Source organism: Oncorhynchus tshawytscha, linkage group LG30, assembly GCF_018296145.1.
Source record: "Oncorhynchus tshawytscha isolate Ot180627B linkage group LG30, Otsh_v2.0, whole genome shotgun sequence".
NCBI lineage: Eukaryota > Metazoa > Chordata > Actinopteri > Salmoniformes > Salmonidae > Oncorhynchus > Oncorhynchus tshawytscha.
Genome location: NC_056458.1, coordinates 39,883,373 through 39,899,579, shown reverse-complemented (window position 1 = coordinate 39,899,579; position 16,207 = coordinate 39,883,373). Strand labels below are relative to the sequence as shown.

Genomic DNA, 16,207 nt, shown 5'->3' with positions numbered 1-16,207 from the left:
CACAAAAGTGGCCAAATATATCATTCATTGCACTATATATTCATTCAGCAAACACATGCTCTCAATATAATTAACTCAAGTCATCACAACCTAAACTCAAAGAGCACACCTTTCTTCAGGTGCAAACACTAAGCCTCAAAATTGTTAACACACCAATCAGAATTGCAGGATCAATAAATAGGGCCTAGAGGCGGGCCTAGAGGCATACCCATGTGCTTTGGAACAATGGATCCTAACAATGCAAGTTGCAAGACAACATAGAGGAAGAGGACGACAACAACAAAGACAAGTAAATCTCAGATGAAATCGGTGTCACCCTAGTTCATCATATGCTCATACATGGGAGGACTATGAGAGAAGCTGGACAGCTAGCACAACCAAACCTAAGCCATTACATGGTTGCATCCATTGTCCGTACTTTCTGAATGGAAAACAGGTAATTTGCCTTGTTGATACATGTAATGTTGCAGTGCATATAGACTGAATCTCCACTTTGTTCTCAGTGTAGTTTTTACCACAGTAATGGATGACCATAGGTCAGTAATGGTCAAATTTTATTTTTTGCAGAACTGAGAGGCGGCCATCTTGGAGGTAGGCGGAGACTTCTCACAGCTGAGCAGGAGACTGCCCTGGTGAATATGGTGATTGCCAGTAATACCATCCGTTTGAGGGACATTCAAACCCAAATCGTTGAAGACCAGGTAGTCTTCCAAGGAGTTGACAGCATCAGCATTTCCACCATTGACCGGATCGTTCAGAAGAACCACATAAGAACAAAGCAGCTGTACCATGTGCATTTTGAAAGGAATTCAAACAGAGTTAAGGAGCAACGATTCCATTTGTGCAGGTAATTGCTATACTTTACAGTATATAGAGTATGGCCCATCTCTCCAGTATATCAATACAGTACTGTATAGTAATTTGCAGAGGTGGGACCAAGTCATTGTTTTACAAGTCACAAGTAGTCACAAGTAGTCTCAAGTCTTAGCACTCAAGTCCCAAGTCAAGACAAGCAAGTCTCAAGTCCGAAACTTTGAGTTTTGAGTCCTAAACAAGTCATAACGTGCTCTTCACTAAATGTAATACCATTTCATATTTTAACAAGAGTAATAGTTAGTATATTACACTTAGGAAAATCATTAATGATTTAAAAAAATATACATATTTATTACTTTCCAAATTAACTTTATATTTTCATGGAAATACATGGGTAGCCATGAGAAACTATCGAGGATCGCTATGGGGCTCAATCGGGCGACATAGTCATGTACACAATCGCCTAACCTTAACACACACACTCTGTGTGGTTATAGTGGGCTAACGTATGTCAATGGTTTTAGGAACAGCAGTAACATCAGGCAGGATTTAGGCTACCGACTGCCTAGCCAGTTGTAGCTCAATCTTGGGTGCAATGTTAGCCTACATGCTATACTAGCAAAGATATAAATTATATAGTTGTCTGTAAGGGTGTGTGCTGGTGGCAGGGAAGTCAGGCGTAGGAGATAGAACTTGGTATAAACGGAGCAGTTTAAAAAACCTCTCTGGGATATGTGGGATGGTAGCGTCCCACCTGGCCAACATCCAGTGAAAATGCAGAGCGCAAAATTCAAATAAATTACTATAAAAATGTAACTTTGATAAAATCACACATTCAATAACAAATTAAAGCTACACTTGTTGTGAATCCAGCCAACGTGTCAGATTTCAAAAATGCTTTACGGCGAAAGCAAACGATGCTACTATTTGAGGATAGCACCCCAGTAAACAAAGACAGAAAAGCATATTTCAACCCTGCAGGCGCAACACAAAACGCAGAAAAAAATATATAATTCATGCCTTACCTTTGACGAGCTTCTTCCAACATGTCCCATAAACATCACAAACGGCCTTTTGTTTGATTAATTCCATCTATATATATATCCAAAATGTCCATTTATTTGGCTCGTTTGATCCAGAAAAACACTGGTTCCAACTTACCCAACGTGACTACAAAATATCTCAAGTTACCTGTAAGCATTGTCCAAACATTTCAAACTACTTTTGTAATCCACTTTAGGTATTTTTTTTAACGTAATTAATCGATTAAAATTGAATACGGGATGATTGGTGTTCAATACTGGAGGAAAACAAAGTGGAGCGTGCTTTCAGGTCACGCGCCTCTAACAAAGAGTACACTTCCCTCGAGCCTCATTCTGAACAGTGTTACTACTTAATTTCTCAAAGGAAAAACCTCAACCAATTTCTAAAGACTGTGGAAGCGTCCAGTGGAAGCGATAGGAACTGCAGGAAAGTCGATTAGAAATCTGGATTCCCAATGTTAACCCATTGAAAAGAGTGACCTCAAAAAAAAAACATCTGAACCCTTTGCCCTCTGGGTTTCGGCTGCCAAATAAGTTCTGTTATACTCACAGGCATGATTCAAACAGTTTTAGAAACTGCAGTGTTTTCTATCCAAATCTACTAATATACATATCGCAGCTTCTGGGTCTGAGTAGCAGGCCGTTTACTTCGGACGCGCTTTTCATCTGGACGTGAAAATACTGCCCCCTATCCCAAAGAAGTTTAATTACTCAAACTCTGAAAAACTAAATAAAACAAGTGGGTACAAAAACCGTCGCACACCAGAACATAACTTGCACAATGCTTACAAACAAACAATCACCGACAAGGACAATGAGGGGGAACAGAGGGTTAAATACACAACATGTAATGAATGGGATTGAAACCAGGTGTGATTGATACAAGACAAGATAAAACCAAAGGACCAGAAGGTCAGCGACTTCGAACACCGCCCGTATAAGGAGAGGGACCAACTTCGGTGGAGGTCGTGACACTGTCGGATATATTAGCCACGACTTACCGTTCTTTTTGCAGCTTCAAATGTCGAACAAAGTTGGAAGTTGTTGCGCCTCCATCTGTAATTCTCTTCCTGCATGTTTTGCAAGTTACAATACATTTTTTGTTGATACAGCGTAGTCTTTATATCCGAAAATAATAATAATCATCTTTCCAAGGGCTCCATCTGAATTCACCCGCAGACGTTCCTCTGCACTGCCACGTGCAACTTTTTCTCAGCTGGCACAATTTGATTGGCTGCTGTCCGATGTAAGCTGTTAAATGAAGAGTTGATGCCCTACACTTTTTTGTGACTTGAGTCTGACTCGCGTCCAAGTCATGTGACTTGAGTCCACACCTCTGTGTACTGCAGTTACTGTAACAAATGACCAATCTTTCATTCCAGTACAGTAGTACACTACAGTACTGTATTTGTAGTACAGTAAAATGTGTGTTTTTGGACTTCTGTAGAGAATCTTTTAGCTGGATGCCATGGCTGACCCACAGGAGTACATCTTCATCGACGAGGCAGGTTCAACCTAACAAAAAAGTGCAAAAGGGGACGCAACCTCATTGGTCACCGTGCCATAATACAAGTTCCTGGCCGGAGGGGAGGCAACGTCACCCTATGTGCAGCCATCAGCAATCGTGGCTTCCTCCACCGCCATGTCAAATTGGGTCCATACAACATGACACCACTCCTTCAATCAGCTGCACAATAACATTCTTCAACAGGAAGGGGAGCCAGGACAACCAGAGGAAGCCCAATATGTTATTTGTTATAACATGAGTTTCCATCGGGCTGCTCTGGTTCAATGACCACACCAGGTTCACCGTTCTTTTTTTGCCAGCATATTTCTGAATCTGATTGAGTAATTTTTCTCAGCATGGGGTTGGAGAGTGTGTGACAGCAACCCCTCTGCACAGCAAAACCTCCTGGAGGCAATGGTGGATGCCTGTGGTGATGTGTCTGTGGAGTCTATCCAGGGTTTTCTAAGGCACACAAGGGCATTTTTCCCACGCTGCCTGGCAAAAGCAAACATAATGTGTGATGTTGATGAGCTATTATTGCCTGACCCAGACCTGAGATGATGAGAACGCTGATGCTGATGCTGAGTAACCTGTACATTTGTTGAATTTGGAAATAAAGCTTTTGAAAATTGGGTATTTTACTGTGCATGGACTCTTCCTTACATGTTTTGTCAGTGTGACATTTCAAAGGTCAGGTTTTTGACCAAAACAGCATATACAGTAGTATTCCCTTATCCACTAATGTAAGAGGCATTTATTACAGTAATGTTTTGAATCTCTCTCTCCAGGGTGTTCCTGAAAGGGTTTTCTGTCTAGTCAATGCTGTGATTTTACAAATTCCAAATTATTTATCTGAAAACCTATTCTAAACATTTTGGTAGCAGTGTTTTGAATGAATCCCTCTAGCGTGTAATAAACAGTCACGTTATCTGTGTTTTTGACAGCTTGTGTTTGTTGTCTGAGGGCAAAGTTTAATTTGGGACCCAGAAGTTAGATATTTGTACTGCTGGGTGTGAGGTTTTTAAAATTGTGTGTGAAGATTTGAGAATGGTGAGTTGTTTCAGGAATTGTGTCTAAGCAATTGAGAAACTATAATTGATATGTTTGATTCACGTCTCCTTCTCAACCAATGATTACTTTTAAAGAATAGGATCAAATCAAACTTAATTTAAAGTGCTTTTAAAGTTTAATTTGCTTTAGTCCTGTTCTTTAACTTAGATTTTTGGTTGAAGAGGACGTGAATCCAACATAAATTTGTAGCCCAACTGGAATTAAAGCCAGACTAAGTCAGCGGCACAGATGGAACTATCCAAGCAGAAGACAACCAAATTCAATATCCAGTTTGTCTACAAATTAATAATTGATACAGTATTTTGTAAATACAAAATCAATATATTTTCAAAACATGATGCATTTTAAGTGACTGAAAATGTGTTTTCTGCACAGGAAGTAACTTTCCTTATTGGTGAAAGCTCAGCATATTGGAAACAAGTTTCACCAGATTGAAATGCAAAGCCAAACTGAAAAATATTAACCAGAATCGCAGGTTGGGTTTGGCTTGAATGTGCTCAAGATGTTTCCTCAATAGTCCCCATCAGCTGTCCCCAGGAATGACACCAGGCTTAAGCTGTCCTCCAAGTACTATATCAGCCCAGGCAGGCCAAGACAAGAAGTCTGTCTCTGTCTGTCTGCACAAACCTAGCATGGTAGTTCTTCATACAAAATGACCACAGATATCATTATAGATAGCAATTGCATTGAAACCGACTCTATCTGGAAGATACGGATGAAATGGCCACATTTCATTTGCAACTCCAGTCATTATTGCTAGAAGTCATATTGTGACCTTGTGATTGTTAATCTGGGCAAAGCAGTGAAATGGTTTTCGCTGTGTTTTCTAGTCGCTCATTGAAATGCATAGAGGTTACTGTGTTATAAATCATGAAACTGACATTTTGTTGCAAAGGTATAAAGGTAGCTATTCTAGGCCAATGAATTAGGTGATTTTGATCTGTATAATTTGTGTTCTAGCTCAACTCTTTGTTAGACTATTCCATGCTTTACACATCCTAATATTTTCTTACTTTTAGCTGTTAAAGGCTAATTCTAAAGATTGCCTACCGTGCAATTTTTGAACTACAAACAGAGCATTCTGAAAGTATTCAGACCCCTTTACTTTTTCCACATTTTGTTACATTACAGCCTTATTCTAAAATGGATTTAATTGTTTTTTTCCACCCTCATCAATCAACATACAATACCCCATAATGAAAAAGCAAAAACATTTTTTTTGTGTGCAAATTTATACAAATAAAAAAAACGGAAATACCTTATTTACATAAGTAAATAACGTAAAGGAGCATTTTTTTTAATGTAATCCATTTTAGAATAAGGCTAGAATAATAACGTAATTCTTTTGGGAAAAAGTCAAGGGTTTTAAATACTTTTCGAATGCACAGTATACAAGGATTTACACTTAGTAGTATTATATATTATTAATGAATGATTATGCATGGTAGAGTAATAGATTGTGCCATACATATGCATGTATGCCATTTTTATACAGGCATTTAACAGGAGAGCTTGGGTGGATAGTCTGGTCTGTGGTTCACAATGTCTGGCAGCAAATCCTCTGCTCCAGCCAAGGTTGTTGACCTAAATAACACGGCACTGGGTTCACCTGGATATAAAAAAATATTCTAACAACCTATAAAGATTTTAACCACAACTGTTCAGGAACAAACACAGATAATCTTACAATAGAGTCTGCATTACTAGAATAGTCATAGGGCCTTCATAACAAGGTCATGACAACTACAGTATATGAAAAGGACATAGCTAAATATGTGCTGTTTATGTCAATTAAATTAATATTCATCTGAACCTGCACCTTGGTATTGTATCTGTTCACACTGACAACAAAGGAGTGGATTGTGCCTTTCTGAATGGTTCATCTGATCCACCTAGCTGAGGATGACTCGCGCCGTCCAGCTAACTTGGTGTCCTTTGTGTCAGACCTCCCTCTCTTATGTGTCATCCTCAACCACCTATTCTCCTTATGGAAATTGGACAGGAGTCATTCAGGTTTTCCTTGTGCGAGTTGCGACAAAAAAGGTAAACCCCTTATGAGCTTTTAGAGACGTGGAAGGGACCTACTGAAAAATCCCTCTTTAGTCCCATTTCAAATGACAGGCCATGGTTCAATATAAAGGTGCCGTCTGGATTATTCTTCCTATCACAACCCTCCATTTGTCTGGATCTATTGTCAATGTGATGAGACTGTAATTGCATACCCCCCCAAACATCTGTGAGATCCTAAAAAGCAAGTGTCTTTGGAATAGTCCTTCATGAGAGCCTTTTGATGTAGTTAAGGATGATAAACACTGTTTGCTAATTGTGTTTGTGCCTACAATTACCCCTAGCCCAAATGAAGGGGTTGGAATGTACAGCACAAAGCACTACTTTCAGCTAATTATCAGGAGAATAGCATTCAGGCAATGCCATAACCCCAAGCTGTAGTGACCGCATTGATTTAGCGATTTAGACCTCTCAAAGTAAATGGTTGGCTTGGAAATCCACTCTGTAGATAGAGCTATTACGGCCTTATCTGTGATGAGAAATCCCATTTCTCTGGGAACAAGTGAAGCGTTGGACACAAGGTAGCTTGAAGGCTTGGGGCCTGGTGAACTTTGGGCTTTGGCTCAGTAAAGCATCATGACTGATTTGAAATGAGGGAGCATCCCCCTGCTGTCATCTCACATTTATTGAGGGAAAATGAGAGCAAAAAATGTCCAGGACTGTTTTAAACACAAGGTAAAGTGCTGATTTGTGAACTTGGGAAACCTGGAGGAATGCAGAAAGCGAACACAAACAGGTGGGGGCTACAGTATAAGCCATTTGTTCCCTGATAATTAGTTTGAGAGGCAAGCCAGCGGTTTCCAGATAGTTATTTTTTATATTGATGTACAAAGAGCTGCCAACATCACAATGAGGAACAAATGGGTCAGCCCTGTTCTGGGTGTCAGTGATTCTCCCCAGAGCCGCCTCCTCAACCCCAACCACAACTTGTGGAGATTACGCTCGCCCAGGTCTTATTTCACTTTGTCCCCAAAAATCAATTCCCCCTTTCTCCTCTTCTACTTTGTCCGTAGCTGAATATAATCTCTTTAAGGCAGCCCCATATTGGCCATTGTGCAGGTGGGATACCTGATTGGATTTCTCTATTACGGTTGTGTCAATCGGACCTGCAACTGATAGCGGTGAGGGATGTGGATGTGCCCTCTGTTAGGAAAGGACCTCCAGTCACCACTGAGGAGCTCCTGAAGAGGGTGGCTGGCTGGGTGGTTTGGGTATGGGGTGGAGGCGGAGGGGTGGAGGGAACAGTCAGAAAAGCAATACATCTTATTACATTACGTTTCAGTTCCCAGAGCTGGGTGGTCATGGGTCATGTCACAGGAGATTGGGTTCATTAATGAGGCCTGGGAGCAGAGCTGCAACAGCAGCAACACTCTATCCACTTGGTCTGCAGCGAGCTGTTTCGCTGGCTAGGATCGCCAGCAGGACCTAGTGGTTTCTAATATCAAATCACATTTTATTTGTCACATGCCCCGAATACAACAGGTGTGCAATGCTTACTTATAAGCCCTTAAACAACAACATAGTTTTAAGAAAATAGAGTTAAGAAAATATTTACTAAATATAAAATATATATATATAAAAAAAATAGAGAACAAGCCGGAATTCTTACTGGTTGATAGGTGATCAAATTCTTATGTCATGCAATAAAATGCAAATTAATTACTTAAGAATCATACAATGTGATTTTCTGGATTTTTGTTTTTGATTCCGTCTCTCACAGTTGAAGTGTACCTATGATAAAAATTACAGACCTCTACATGCTTTGTAAGTAGGAAAACCTGCAAAATCAGCAGTGAATCAAATACTTGTTCTCCCCACTATATCTCTCTATATATATATGTATATATATATATATATATATGTATGTGTGTGTGTGTGTTAAGAAAATATTTACTAAATATATATATATAATATATATATATTTTTTTCTTATAACTAGTTGGTTAAGGGCTTATATATTATAACTATGCAGTCTGAAGTCCTATCATGTAGAGGTGTGGCAGACAAAATGAGGGTGTATTCTTAAACTTTCTCTTATCTAATTTTTCCTCAGAAATGATTTATTCTTAAAAAATATATTTCTCTAACTGCTAATGGTTTTGGCATAACTTAAAAAAGGACGCAGGCTGTACAGTCATTTATCAACAGAAAGTATGTGTCAATAGAATGCTAATCATAAGCTTTGTAGCTAATGGCTGTATTAAACACAAATTGCCATGCAATCACTGGTTGCTAATTTACTACTGTACTATCCGAGCAAGCTGAAAAGTGATTTTAGATGTTAGGTGACATATCTAACCTTCCCATGCTGTTCCCAACTGACTATGCTCCCTGTTCTGTGACATGACAGGTGGTTTTTGGTGTTCACTCTAATCTTCATCGTTTGATTTAGGCAAGGGGCTCACTGGGCTTTGAGTTGGTGCTTATTTGATGGGAGATTTGACTTTTCCCTGCACTTTAACTGTGATTGTGTTATCCTGGAGCTTCCTCGCCCTGCACCTTCTGAGATGTTAACCACAGCGCTCTCTGAGAAAGCGATTATGATTATTTAAATGTCAATTTATTTTACTCCTTACTGCCAATGCACTTCCCTCTCTGACGTGGCAAACTTATGAAAAGAGAGCAGTGTAAGTTCACAAATCGAGTTTCATTTCAATACTCTGAGAGGGGAGGGCGTGTGTGTGTGTGTGTTTGCGCTTGTATGCAACTATATGCTAATTATCTAGCTCTCTCTCCCTTTTACTTTTAGGCCGATGAGATGAAAAAGAACACATCCTCACCAGCCTCTGCTCTGCTGACTCCACTGGATAGCAATGTGCTCTGTCCCTATCTCACACTCAACATGAACACTAAACACAAATAAAAATACATGCATATTTATTATTTTATTATTTTCTCTATTGAAACTTATCGCATAGAACCAACTGGAAAATAATTTCCAACTGAATTGCTGATACGTTTAGACGGAAATACTAATTAGGATAAGTTTTTGTCGTTGGAAATTAGATACATTTTTGGGAGAAGTTTCAGTTAATTTCTAGCAGTGACTCATCTGTGAACGGTAATTATATTCAAACAACCCCTCCCCCTTACCATACACAAAAACAACCACACAGATGTTCCCAAGTGTTGTAGTGTTCTAGCTCTTGAGGCCAAACCCATGACTCTTTGCTTTGCTGAAGTATCTCATTCGAAAGTGATGTTGGCTTTATGACAAGTCAATGACTTTGCGTCTGTTTGCCATTATGAACACATTTGTGTGTGTTTGACCATGGCAGGGAACCATGGAGGGCAGGACACACAGTTGACTAGAGTGCTGGAAACCTGCAATACTTCCAGATAGGGCAAGGACAGAGAGGTCAAGAGCTGTTTCTCTGCCAAAACTTCCTTTCCATGAACAAACTAACAGAAATGGGCAAAAACATTTCCACACTCCAGACGAAGTTACACATTTTAGACAATTTGAATGTTTTTGAGATGTGCTTCTTGTTGTAGAATATTGATTCCTTTAGTTTCCTCTGTAAGACGGAAGCCCAGAAACTGAAAACTTGTACAGTAATTGATCTCTAATAAGTACAGGCAATTCTTAGATCTCATTCCAAAGGGAGTTTTGGCTTCAAATCCCATCCACTGATGTACTCAATCTAGTGTTGTATGTATTCCGTATGTATTCCGATGATAACATGAGATGATTGATGTACACTTTAGAAGAGTGTGTGAGGGAGAGAGTAAGTAGTCTCTCAATACAGTTAGTGGAAAGTTTTGGAAGACAACTTTTCAAGACATTCTTTCTGTGGGCAGTGTTTGAGTTACTGGAATGCATGACTATCCTGTGAAGAATATGGCCCAATTGAGATCAGAGCTTACCCAATACAGAGGGATTTCTATTGGGACAGAGACAGACAAAAAAGGGACTGCGCCATAGACTGGTTATCAAAAAGCACTCTCAGACGATTGATCCTGACAGCTGAGAGTCAATCTGAAGAGAGGACAGATAATCTGATGCATGATCTACCTGTATCTACCTTACCTAACACTTCATTTTTGATTGATTGTATTTTGCAAAGAGGTGGAAGCTGAAAGCAGTGGAGGCTGCGGAGGGGAGGACGGCTCATAATAAAGGCTGGATTGGAGTATAATGGCTGGAATGAAGTAATTGCATTGGTATCAAACACACATGTGTTTGATACCATTCCAGTCACTCCATTCTAGCAATTATTATGAGTCAAAATCCCCTCAGCAGCCTCCACTGGCTGAAAATCAAACAGGTAAGCTGTGCAAGATATATATTGTCTGCTATCAAAATAATCTCAGAGGTCTCAAAGCTAATAATATGCACGCCTCAAAGATGTGGTTAGTTAAAGCTATAAGGACATTGATCTTCCACAAAGATCAGTGCAATTTCACAACATCATCAGAGGGGGAATATTGCTGACGACTGGCATCAGACGAACTCTGCCTTATGGAATATGAGATGTGAACTCACCTCATAAGATCCCAGTGACTTTAGGGGTCTGGGAAAGAAGCACTGGCTGTCTGGGTCTGCTTTATCTTTTTGATGATATGAAAACAAGGAGAGAAATCAAGTGAATCAAATGTCCTGGCTGACGTCATGCATCTGGTAGATGTCTCAAATGTCCTGGCTGACGTCATGCATCTGGTAGATGTCTCAAATGTCCTGGCTGACGTCATGCATCTGGTAGATGTCTCAAATGTCCTGGCTGACGTCATGCATCTGGTAGATGTCTCAAATGTCCTGGCTGACGTCATGCATCTGGTAGATGTCTCAAATGTCCTGGCTGACGTCATGCATCTGGTAGATGTCTCAAATGTCCTGGCTGACGTCATGCATCTGGTAGATGTCTCAAATGTCCTGGCTGACGTCATGCATCTGGTAGATGTCTCAAATGTCCTGGCTGACGTCATGCATCTGGTAGATGTCTCAAATGTCCTGGCTGACGTCATGCATCTGGTAGATGTCTCAAATGTCCTGGCTGACATGCATCTGGTAGATGTCTCAAATGTCCTGGCTGACGTCATGCATCTGGTAGATGTCTCAAATGTCCTGGCTGACTTTCATGCATCTGGTAGATGTCTCAAATGTCCTGGCTGACGTCATGCATCTGGTAGATGTCTCAAATGTCCTGGCTGACGTCATGCATCTGGTAGATGTCTCAAATGTCCTGGCTGACGTCATGCATCTGGTAGATTCTCAAATGTCCTTTTTGACGTCATGCATCTGGTAGATGTCTCAAATGTCCTGGCTGACGTCATGCATCTGGTAGATGTCTCAAATGTCCTGGCTGACGTCATGCATCTGGTAGATGTCTCAAATGTCCTGGCTGACGTCATGCATCTGGTAGATGTCTCAAATGTCCTGGCTGACGTCATGCATCTGGTAGATGTCTCAAATGTCCTGGCTGACGTCATGCATCTGGTAGATGTCTCAAATGTCCTGGCTGACGTCATGCATCTGGTAGATGTCTCAAATGTCCTGGCTGACGTCATGCATCTGGTAGATGTCTCAAATGTCCTGGCTGACGTCATGCATCTGGTAGATGTCTCAAATGTCCTGGCTGACGTCATGCATCTGGTAAATGTCTCAAATGTCATGGCTGACTTCATGCATCTGGTAAATGTCTCAAATGTCATGGCTGACGTCATGCATCTGGTAAATGTCTCAAATGTCATGGCTGACGTCATGCATCTGGTAAATGTCTCAAATGTCATGGCTGACGTCATGCATCTGGTAAATGTCTCAAATGTCATGGCTGACGTCATGCATCTGGTAAATGTCTCAAATGTCATGGCTGACGTCATGCATCTGGTAGATGTCTCAAATGTCCTGGCTGACGTCATGCATCTGGTAAATGTCTCAAATGTCCTGGCTGACGTCATGCATCTGGTAAATGTCTCAAATGTCATGGCTGACTTCATGCATCTGGTAAATGTCTCAAATGTCATGGCTGACTTCATGCATCTGGTAAATGTCTCAAATGTCCTGGCTGCCTTCATGCATCTGGTAAATGTCTCAAATGTCATTGTGCTCCATTTAAACCTGCGTCTCTCGCTCTTTCTTCAGCAGTGGATGGACTCATGCATGCAAACCATCTTAAAATGTCCTCCAATATCTGACATTGCACCTGCAGACTGAGCAGCAGAGACCAATGCATTGCCTTGCCTGGACTATGGAGAGCGGTCCCATTCTCTCACACACAGCATGGTGACAGCTCAAAACAATCTCACAGCCACGCCTGGGGAAAATAGGTGAAGAGAGAACTTCATCAAGCACAGCCTTTTATCCGCAAGTCAGTTTGATGGAAATACTCATCTGGTGGGAAAATGCACGTTTTATTTTTATGTAGATATTAGAATAGTCCCATGAAAATCTGTCAAAACCTAGATAGTGACTTTAACTGAATGCACTTGCCCTTGAATATAAAAAAAATTATGTGTCCCAGATACAATGTAAAAAAAAAGGCTCCCAGGCTGTGAACCGTGCAGAGCCCTCCTAAAAAATAATCAAACCCAGATGGATTATGTTAAATTAATAGAATTATACAAATGGAAACCCTAAAAGGCGCCTGCTGTAACAACACCCACCCTTCCCCCTCTCTGGTAAGACACAGAATGTTCCCCTTTCTCGCTCTCAACAGAATTTTTAAAGTCGATTCTCTGCATAGAAAGCAGGTTCCAATTAGAGCAGGTCTTTTCATTGCAAGAGACCCTGATGCATATTATTACATTTAAAAAAATAAGGCCCATGAATAAGCAATAGATAAGCTGGGATTCTGCAACCTCAAGCCTCTGTACAGCCTGCTAGCAGGGAAAACGGAGAGCCAGACCCATATTCCAACACCCACCGACCCCGTCCTCGTCAATTTGTGTTAACCTAGAAACAAATTTAAATATAAAAACATCTTCACAGCAAAATGTAATGAAACAGTAAATGAACTTGCAGATTTACCCACAGTGTCATGGAGTGCAAATTAAAATCCTGTCTTGAGAGTGTATCTGTAAAAGAGATTATTTTTAATTGCCTTGTGAGGCTCCGCTCCTCTCTCAGATTGAATCACTGCTGTTTTCTAATGCTGCACTTTGACAACCCACGTAACATATGTCCCTCTGTGGACACTTCACAACTTCTGCTTTAGATGAGGAGATTCATCTCCTATGAGACTTATATACACCAGACATTGCATACAGCACAGAGTCATGCAGGTACATTAGTATCATACGTAAGGCAAACATAGTGAATAAAGAGCCACCTCTCTATCATCCCTCTGTGATTCTACATGACACCGTCACACCTGCCTGGTGAGAAGAGAACAGGACCTGGCCACACCAGAAACACACAGCATTTAGCTGGATTTGTTTCTTCTTGGTCTTACTCTCCCCTTGTTAGTCTGTGTGAGTCTGACAAAATCATCTGTAAAGCCCTCAGAGAGGCCTGTCTACAATGCGCTGAGAAGGGGAATTTTCCAGCATCCAGAGCCAGTTCTCCATTTACCTCTGAGCATTCTTTTGGATATTCTCCATCTCTGAGGGAGCTATTTAAGTCAGGACAAAGACAACGATTCAGTGGTTGCCAAGCCTCTCCTTAAGCCCTCTCCCCTCTTTGAGTCCTTCAGGGGAGAGGTGCAGTTAGTCACTGCTGAGTGCTGCGGCCCTTTAAACCTAAAACCTCATGCCCCTGATAACAAAACTGGAAGGAAGCAGGGCCAACAAACTTTTCTGGGAGTTCTTTGACACCTGAACAAAACTCCTCTGCATTGCTCTGCACTGGGAAGTCACGGCCAAGGCATGGGTGTGGTGCCAGAGAGAGCAGAGCAGAGGGGAGGGAGGATTGAGAGATACTCAGTGAGCAGAGAAAAACAGCTGATAAATCCCCTGGGCTGCGATGGAGGCTAAGAGAGATCCCAGGAAGAAAAACAACGTCGCTGCTCACCGCTGCAGGTCCGAAATAGCTCCCTCAGAGATGGAGAACATCCAAAGTAATGAACAACTCTAGAGGAAAGCCATTCATACCACTGAGGGTTCAGAAAGTATTGATTACAGTAAACATTGTGTATGTGTAGTAATTTGTCATATCATGTGTTTCTGTATGCTATATGCCTATTGCTTCCATTTTAAGGAGAAGTGGACAAACTGGACCTGCTTTGTAGGACAGAGATGAGTGCTTGAGTTTAGAGAGTATCAGAGTCAAGATTAACCAGCAACTAGGTCAGAACACAAGAAACACAATGTTACATTGAGGTAGGTCATCGGATGTAAAGGACTTGGGAAAGTTTCTCTACCAGGATGAGAATGTGTTAGGGTGGTGACGATGGCCATGTCTAAACTCGCTGGTGTTTCTGTTACAGTATTTAGAAGAACTTGTTCGTTAAAATGAAGTTCGTTTTTATATTTAAATATAGCTGGATAATGTCCAAATACTATACTTAAGTCTTTGTTCAGGGATGACAGTGTTGCTTCCAGGCCAAACAGCCTCGAAGTCTACTTGGTGTTTCACATCTGCATTTTGTACACAGTTGCACAAAAGCTAAATAATCTATATTTGAAAGGATGTTTCTATATATACCTTCCTGGATAGCCCTGTCATATTGACTCCTTGCAGTTCCCCTTATGGGTGTGAGAGGAAATGTGCACTCTGTCTGAGGAGAGAGCGTTGATGGCTCTCTTTAACTTTACTGGTCTTGCTGATGTGAAATAATAGCTCATGTGTGTGCAGGTCTGTGAGCCATGCACGCTGGGAGAGCTGTCAGGAAGTGTGTGTTCATCACCGGTGGTATTATAGTGCCTCTGTTTCACTAATAAAATAAAGGACGCTGTTGGGAGTCACTCGGTTTGGGGCGGCTTCCCAAATCCACGGTTCCCTCCGGTTCCAATGACCCTGGCTGTCCATCAATGCTCTGTGACCTCTGTGGCAGTGGAAACATTTTTTTCTCTCAATGTCTCAACCTGAACAGGATCATTACAGACCCAGGTCTCCAATGCACTACTCTGCTGATAGATGACTTCCAGCCCGTGAAACATATTACTCCCCAAAGTACAAGTGTTGGTTAATAGTGAAGTAAAGTACAGATACCACAAAAACAACTTACAGTAAATAGTACTTCAAAGTATTTTTATTTAGTTACTTTACACCATTGTTAGAGAGGTAGATAGTGAAAGAGACCGAGAGTAGAAATTAAAAGGGAGAGAACGAAAGATCATTTGTCTCGTTGCGTGTCCTTCTCTCAATATTGTGAGTAGCGGCTCGGTTTCAGACATTATCTCCAACTATGCTTCATATCAACTTTGGTCTTTCTGTAGCTGCAATCCACGTAGGATCATCTGAGCTTAGCGTATCCACTGGCCAAACTAAGTCTGTCCCATACTGTAGGGTAATAGAACCTTCCACTCTATTCCGTGTTTTGGAAAGATATCATTTTAAGCTGTGCTCCAAAGGATTTGTGGATAAGGATTTCTTATCACATGAAGTGGATCATTCATTGTATTGCACCCATAACAAGTTATACAATACTAAAGGAGAATTTTCCATTAAACTCTCCTTTCCATTGAGAAATAAAATGTCCATTGTCAGTTGAACCATATGAGGCTAAGTGGAGGTGTATGTATCTCAAGGATGCGTATGAAAAACAGCATTCTGTGTCGCAGGTTGAGGTATAGTCTTGTCCTGGAGGCAGAACTGAGCGATTTC

General features: G+C 41.0%; 1 long non-coding RNA gene across 1 annotated transcript; it reads left to right on the top strand.

Moving 5' to 3' along the window:
* The first annotated feature begins 218 nt into the window (after window positions 1-218).
* Window positions 219-4,000, top strand: LOC112228095. Its single transcript, XR_002949977.1, has 3 exons — window positions 219-436; window positions 568-847; window positions 3,307-4,000. It is a non-coding gene; the product is annotated as an uncharacterized LOC112228095 (long non-coding RNA).
* The last annotated feature ends 12,207 nt before the right edge of the window (window positions 4,001-16,207 follow it).